The 8,507-nt window shown below is 47.6% G+C and overlaps 1 pseudogene; it reads left to right on the plus strand.

Annotated features, from left to right (window-relative positions):
• Window positions 1-2,010: 2,010 nt before the first annotated feature.
• LOC136646754 (5S ribosomal RNA) lies at window positions 2,011-2,131 on the plus strand (annotated as a pseudogene).
• The last annotated feature ends 6,376 nt before the right edge of the window (window positions 2,132-8,507 follow it).

Here is an 8,507-nt window from a genome sequence, read left to right on the forward strand (position 1 = left end):
TGATAGACACACGTGCCGTTGATTCAAGCGAGGTTGCTAAGCAGCTGGGGTTTTACTGATCTCACTAGTCAAACCAGGTCCTGTCAGATTACTGGGAGCTAAGGAGCCAGTATTGTGCATTGTGGCTCTGTGTCAGTGTTTCTCAACCTGTGGTACAGGTACCACCCACCAGTGGTACTTGAGGTGGTGCCTGATGGTACTCACAGGAGCCCTGGACACCTGCCACCCAGCAGCGAGACCAGGAACGCAACACACCGTAGAGCCTCCCAACAGCGCAGGAGGCTCTTGAAGCACGCTTTTCTGCACTTGTAAAAGCCCTCCCATTCACCCTGAGCCTCTTACTGGTGTTTGTCACGTCACATCTGACCTCCCAACCCAGAAGTAACTAGCAATGACATTATTGCCAGTTACTTTTGGTGGTCCTTGAAACAGGTGGACTATGTGAAGTGGTACGTGGAGAAAAAAAACACTGAGAAACACTGTTCTATGTGCCTTCTCCAGAAAGCTCCAGATAGCACTCGTGGTTCCCCTCCCCCTGTGAGGAAGGTTCAGTTGAGAGATGGGGACAAGCCCAAGGTCACCCTGACTGACCAGCTTCTGTCAGGTTCCACTCACAGGCTGCTGAAAGGCAGTAGGGTGTGTGGGTCAAACAGGGACTCCTGAGAGTCAGACTTTGGGACTTTACCTATTGCATAACTTTTATTTAAATGATCTGCTTTGGAGACTGATGAAGCCAAGGGGGTTCCTAAATGCTCTGAAAGCAACTGTCTGGTTGACCTCAGGCATGGGGGAAGTGATCACATCTAAGTTCACTCACTCACTCACTCGTTCTCTTCCTTCCAGGGGGGGCACCTAAGGTGTAGCAAGCCATGGAATTTTCCCTGGACACCACTTAAGGGAGGGCACCAGGTGCAGTGGGGGTGGTGCCCCTCTCTGTTCATGGCACTGGGGGGGGGGGTTCCTGTCTCCATGGGGGGGATCACATGTTGCCTGCAGGTGGGCTCACCCACCCTCTTGAGGATCTGTTTGACTCCTAAATGGAGCCCTTCTGGGAGGTTTTCCAATCCTCAAGTCTTGAGCAAGTAACAATTAACTAAAGATAATTCAAGAGAATGTACAAGCTGGTCCTTACACTCGTAATCAGCTAGTCCCCTCTAGGTTGAAGCCAAAGAGCAATTACCCCAAGATCACCCACTGATAGGCCACTGGCACAGTGGCATAGCTAGAAGGGGTGTAAAGTTTTGCAGGGAGCCTCTCTGGAGCATGCAAGCAACCCCTCCCCCTTCCCTTCAGAGCCATTCTGGGAGGCTGAGCAAAGTAGAGGCAAATGCCTCCATTTTGCTCCTCCCGCCAATGGCTGTGAAGGGAAGGGCCACTTGCATACTACAATGAGGCTCCCTGCAAAACTTAAGTGTTTTGTACCCCCTCTAGCTACACCACTGCATTGGCCCCTGCCTTCCCCATGCTTCTTGTTCAGGGCTACTCCAAATGCCTATTCCAGTCCTAGGAACTTCTACAAAGTCAGAAGAGGTAGTCAGGATAGTACAATTCTGCTCTTATCCTCTTCTACAGGACTAAGAAAGAGTATCAGACTGCAAGGGTATCTGCAGGGAGTAGAGGTTCTGTTTATTTGCTGGAGAGAGGCAGAATTATTGGCTGCCTCCCCCAGTTTCAGACAGCTAGGTGCCCAATCCTATCCAACTTTCCAGCACCAATGCAGCTGTGCCAATGGTATGTTAGCTTAATCCTGTGATGGAGGGCCGTCGCGGAGGCCTCCTTAAAATAAGGCAGGGGTGGGCAAACTTTCAACTTTCGGGATCCTCGACCTTTAACAATTGTAGAAGAGGGAATTTCAGCAGGTGCAGTTTGTCATCTGTGAGATGACACCACACTATTATTAAAGATCCAGATCCCTAAAGTTGAAAGTTTGTCCACCTCTGGGATAAGGGAATGTTTGTTCTCTTATCTTGGGGCTGCATTGTGGTTGCATCAGTGCCGGAAAGTTGGATAGGATTGAGCCCTAAGGCACCCTGCACATGCCCAATCTCATCTGATCTTGGAAGCTAAGCAGGGTCAGGCCTGGTTAGTACTTGGATGGGAGACCGCCTGGGAATACTGGGTGCTGTAGGCTTATACCATGATCTTGGAAGCTAAGCAGGGTCAGGCCTGGTTAGTACTTGGATGGGAGACCGCCTGGGAATACCGGGTGCTGTAGGCTTCTACCATAGTCTTTCGAGACTGAAGGTTGCCAACCAGTCTAAGACAGGCAGTCAGGATAACCCAGTGGTGATAGGAATGGCTGGAGGTGGATCCCACAGGCTTGAAGTTCGCCCACCCCTTCATGACACCACATTGGTTCCACCCATCCCCACTGGGGGAAATCTACAAAAGGTGCTTAACTTGGCAGGCATGTCTCAGTGGACTGCTTGTCACCGCTAAAGCCATCTGAATGCTGCGAGTGAACATGAAGGGCATAAAAAAAGGAACGTTAATAAGCAGCTCCGTAGCCTGCAGGGCAGAGGACACCATTTCAATTGAGAGCCTGTTGTGCTCCCAGATAGCCATTTCAAGTCCATGCCATTAATTAAGCAAAGGAATAGATAAGAGCTCCATTCATGTCCAATTTTTTTTTTGTTCCAGTCAACTTATGGCTGTCAGTCTTTAAAAAAGGAATGTATTAAGAGGGTCTCCCAGTGAAGATAACCCCATAAACAGGATAACCTGGGCCTTTTCTTAAGGTCTATATACCCCACATATGCTTCTAACAGATGGGGTTTTAAATTGCCTTTGGGGCCTACTAACGTTTACCAAATGGGTCTGAATGCTAAATATCTTGGCTGCTCCTGTGACAGATTTCAACTGGCACACAAGTATTCAGTAGCTGGAGCAGCAAAATCCTTTCCACCCACCTCCACTTTCCATAGGCTCTAGCTAGCTATGCTGGGCCTTGGCAGACGGTTACATTGAAGGCTTACTTTTTCATATATCTTGCACTCCAGCCTCTTGCTGGCAATAGGGAGGGTCTGACAAACATGCAAATTTATATCTCTCAGTCTCCTGGCATTCAATGGTGGCTGACCGTCTTTGTTTTCTCCATAACAGTTGCTGCATTTCGTTATAATGGAAACTCAGGATAGCCATGGAAAGGAAAGAGAAAAACTGAATAATTCAAAGCCAGGACTGCTCAAGCCTGATGTAGGTTTAAAAATAGTTACAAAACACCATAGTAGGAGATGTGTCTTCATCACCTGGATTTTACTTCAAGCCATATTTAAAATCTCTCCCTCGCTCATGCATGCACACGACACTTATCAACATCGCACAAAAGTAGCTGTGTTGGTCAGTGGCATAGTTAGAGGGGGTGCAAAGCACTAAGTTTTGCAGGGAGCCTCACTGTAGCATGCAAGGGGCCCCTCTCTCTTCCCTTCGGAGCCATTCCAGGCAGTGGGAACAAAACAGAGGTGTATACACTGCAGCAGAAGCCTCCATTTTGCTCCCACCACCTGGAATGGCTCCAAAGGAAGGGGCCCCTTGCATGCTGTGGTGAGGCTCCCTGCAAAACTGAGTGCTTTGCACCCCCTCTAGCTATGCCATTGGTGCTGGTCCATCAGAAAACATCCAAACCCAACATAGTGGATAATGTCTTTAATGTTGTGAAAATGTCACAACGTACCAAGCAAGTTTCCGAGTTCTCCATGGTGCTTCTTCTGGTTGGACAAAGAGGTCTGGAGAACTCAAAGTCTTGCTCACTATTTTGCACAATTTTAGATGTTCCTATAAAAGGAATTATATCCTATTTTGTGTGTGTGTGTGTGTGTGTGTGCATGCGCGTGCATGCGTGTGTGTTTAAACCTAAGAGAAGTATACTAGAGAGTTCAAGATGCCTCAGTTCTGCAATACTACATATTGCAATCTGCTTTGCATCGTTCTCTCTTGACCTCAGTCCTCTCTTGTATGCAGAACGAGCGTTCCAACTTCATACACACAATTACATAACAAGAATACCAAATTTTGGTACAAAATTCCTGGGATCAGGAATCGAGCTGGAGATTTGAACCTGAAATGTAGGGTGGAGTCCTGGAAGTGTACACACACACACACACACACACACACACACACACACACACACACACACACCAGTGTTCATTTCAATTCTTCATAGCAAGTATTTTGTGGCTTTTGAGTGTGGCACGTGCTCCCACAAATGCGAAAAAGTATCATCCCAAGGTGCATATAAATTACTTTAATGTAGCCTCGCTTTAAACATCCAATGTGTTTCGAGTCACTGTGTATTCTTCTTCAGGGAACTATAAAACATGTCAAAAATATGTGCAAATGCATTTTCCAACAATGTACACTCATATGATGAACGTAATCTGCATTGTATGAAAAAGACTGCGTACCACTCCAATACATAACATTATGCTTTATGTCGCAGTCATCTCATTCCTAGTGCTTTCACATTTGCAAAGTACCTTGTTACAAGTTTTTTGGGTACAGGCAGGAATCTGGTGTGCATCTTACAAATGGTGAGCGCAGGGCGGGGAGGAAGAAAATTCAGGAGCAAATAAGAGTAAGAAAGCAACGCCTGACATTGAGAAGAGTATTTAGGGCCAAGGCATACATGACATGGGAGGTTCATGACTGAACTCCCAATGCATTTTTCAAACAGGTGGTGGGGAGGGAAGAATCTGCATCAGGACCACAGCATAGGCAAGAGGGATTTAGCCCTTTTGTCTGCAGATTCTCTTAATTCCCCCCCCCCCAGCTGCTATTAGCCACAGAAATATTTGTGGGCACACTTTTGTTTCAGTAATTTTTGCCCTCCATGTTTAAAAACAGTTTAAAGGTATGACGACAATTCCTTCTTTATGCCTATTTTTGCTCATTTCCCACCTATTTTGGACCAGACTTACCAGACTCAGAAGACTTTTATTTTTCTTGTAGTATGCCAGCATCCCAAGGGCTGCTGTGTCATCATGATGCAAAATGCCATTATCCCTTGAGTAGTATTTTATTTTTCCCTCCTCTTAATCAGTAGGCAAAGGATTTTTGAGCCAAGTCACTGATCTAGGAAGCAGTAGTGTAGCTAGAGAGAGTGCAAAGCACTAAGTCTTGCAGGGAGCCTCAATATGCCATGCAAGCCGCTCCTCCCACCCTTCAAGCCATTCAGGGCTGCTAGAGCAAAATGGAGGTGTGTGCAGAAAGGCTCGGAAGGGGGCGGGCCGCTTGCATGGCGCAATGCCCTGCAAAACTTAGCACTTTGCACCTCCTCTAGCGATACTACTGCTAGGAAGCCCACCTGATTCCAGGATACCCCCCCCCCTAATATTCAGATTTTTACTGGTTCACCTGCCTGGTCTATGTTCACTTGATGAAGAGTGGGTATCTGAGATGATGCACATTTTGCTACTGTTTGGTTTTGAAGAGAAGTCTCTCCCCTTTCACTGCCTTCCCACTACTCCCAGTAAGCCTCAGTGAACTGGACAGCAGAGCTTGCATATTACTGCTTACCAATAGGCACTCCACATTCTCCAACCTCTGGCTTCCCTCTGGTGGTGGTGGTGGTGGTGGGGTAATTTGAATCACAGCTGCAGTGCATGAGGAAAGGATTAGACACACACCATTCTATCATACCACTCACACCCCCAATCCAAGTTGGGGCCTTTCAAGGCCCCTTTTTGAGAAAGAAAAGTGCACTAGGAGTTCCGGTGACATTTCCCAAATCAGTTCTTTCCCTGTAGAAGTCAGGGTACGCCACCTTTTCAAAACAGAGCAGTTCCCCTTTCAAAAACTGCCTCATTGAGAGCAGGAAGAGATACATTCTGAGATATTATTGTGACAATTCAAAATGAAATATTAAATACCAGAGCATTTTCAGATCATTTCATAAAATCCGTACCGTATTTTCATAAAATGCGTACATTGTGGTAAAGGGGGTTCTGCACACTTAGTTTCCTGAGGAAGAAGAGCACTCAACAGCTCGAAACACTCTGGCTATTAAAATGGAGACTGTGTCAAAGTTATTTAATGGGATTTTCTCTTTTCTGGGATATCGGTCTTCTTGGTCTTTTCCTAGCCTCCCTGAAAACAGATAGGAAGGAATAAAGCTGTAGTTTAAACTTGAAGCACAGGATGGGGTCCCGAATGTGCACACCAGCTTTAATATTCATCAATATTTCTACATCAATATCTAAGGCAGATATTGTACTAAAATAAATTTTGCATTCCCCCCTTTAAAAAGGGGCACAAAAGGTTGAGCTTGAAATGCAAAATTACATCCTGAATGTGCATGTCAACATATTATTTGAAGTCTCAGTGAATAAGGGCACAGTCCTAAAGTGCCCTTAGGCCGGCGCAAGTACCTTGTGCCAGCCCAGGAGGGTCACAAATGTGCCATAAAGCACGTTTGCGCCTCCTCAGGAACAAGCTGCACCAGTGCACGGAGGCTGCATCCAGCCTCCATGGCGGCTTGCCCCAGGTAGGTTGCGTCAGCTGAGCTCGGCCAATTCAGGGATCTGGGGACGGTGGGAAGGAAGCAGGAAGGAGGTGGGAGGGAGGCATTCCGGGGTGGGAGGATGGTGGAAGTGGGCGGTCCCGGGGGTGGGCAGATATCCCAGAACCTAACCCCTGTTCCTGAGCAGCGTGGAGCAGTTCCAAGTCGCTCCGCTCTCCTTGGACTTATGCCACCTCCAGAGGTGGTGCAAGTCTGAGGCGACCCATTGGGGCTGCGGTGGCTTACCCGGGGGTAAGGGGAAGAGTTTCCCCTTGCCTCCGGCTGAGCCACTTCAGGCCCCAATCTTACGCTGGATACAGCGCAGGGCTTATGTTACAAATAGAGTGAATGCTCAATAGGCTTAAACCAAAGGAAACCTCAAGTTGAACAAGAATTATTAGGCCTGGTGCATGTTGAGTCTCATGTTAATATCATGTTTCACTTGATCTTTTTCAGGTGCGCTCTGAAGTATAGAAGCCATCTGTACAAATCGCACTTTGAAACAATGCAGAAGACTGTCTTGCTTCATCAGTAGGAAGATGTACAGCAGCAGCGAAACTGGCACTGGGCAAACGGTACAAATTCCCTGGGCAGGAGGTCTGGTCTAGAGGATTGAGCCTCCATTTGCCTGAAGATAACATCCACAAGGTCACCAGTTTGAGGCCACCGGCACCGTGCGACCTTGAAGCAGCTGACAAGCTGAGCCGAGCTATTCCATCTGCTCTGAGCGTGGGAGGATGGAGGCCAGAATGTGCAACCAGATCAAGAAAGAAACATCTTGAATGTTGTGGTTTCTTGAAAGATAGAAACCTTCTTTAAATTGTAAAAATCCCTACGGGGATTTAAATTGCCTGCCTGTGTAAACCGCCTTGAATAAAGTCTAAGGAGAAATCTGAGGACCAAGAAAGGCGGTATAGAAATACCTGTGTATTGTATTGTGTGCTGAGTCAGCGTGCCTCTGGAACCACGTGGGAAGCCTTATTGAGGCTCCCAATGGATGGGGAGTGAGAGGCAGGGCTGGGCCCTGGCAGATATGCCAGATCCTAGACCCCATTCCTGGGTGGCACGGAGTGGCTCCAAGCCACTCTGCTCTTCTAGGACTTATACCACCTCCAGAGATGGTACAAGTCTGAGGAGACCCATTAAGGCTGCAGTGGCTTACCCGTTGGTAAAGGGAAGAGTTTCCCCTTACCTTTGGCTGAGCCACTTTGGGCCTCTAAGGGACATTTTGCACACACACACCCCCCAGCCTGCCTGTTCCAGCACAAGATAGAAATGCACTGCATGACATGTTGCTGAAGTTCTCTGCTATATAAATTTAACCTGAAATAACCTGGCCTGCACTCTCTCCTGCATCAAGGCACTCTAATAGGATGGTGTGAAGTTGCCTGACACCAACTGTGACTGTTTGCCCAGCTAGCCCGGTTACTCCAAATAGCAGTAGCTCTTCCAGGTTCCGTTCCCAGCCCAGCTATCCAAGATCCTTTTTGGGAGATGCCAGAGTCTGAATCTAGAGTATGAGCCACGTGCCGGAGCAGTTTCCTTCCCAGCCATAACTATCACATGACCTTGCTCAGCATAATTTTGTTGGATGGCTGGTTTGAGGCTGGAGGGGAAACAGCTGGCCAATACTTCTGCATCTCAAAATGCTCTACTGTCAAGTTCCAAAATGGTTGGGAACCTTCAGTCTCAAAAGACTATGATATAAGCCTACAGCACCCGGTATTCCCAGGCAGTCTCCCATCCAGGTACAAACCAGGCCTGACCCTGCTTAGCTTCCAAGAGCAGACGAGATCAGGCATGTGCAGAGTAACAGTTGCTGCCTATCAAGATCCTTTGCCACAGAATCTGCTTCACATCCCTCTATTTTGTCATTGGAGTTGGCAATTAGGAGGGGGGCAGGGGGCATCCCAGGAGGGGTCAATCTGGCTCAGGGGCTGCCAGATGCTGAACCCGATCCCATAATACTTGAAAGTTCAAAATGAATCTTTCCAGCTGCATTGTGTGTGAA

Source organism: Tiliqua scincoides, chromosome 3 (genome assembly GCF_035046505.1).
Source record: "Tiliqua scincoides isolate rTilSci1 chromosome 3, rTilSci1.hap2, whole genome shotgun sequence".
NCBI classification, from domain to species: Eukaryota; Metazoa; Chordata; class Lepidosauria; order Squamata; family Scincidae; genus Tiliqua; species Tiliqua scincoides.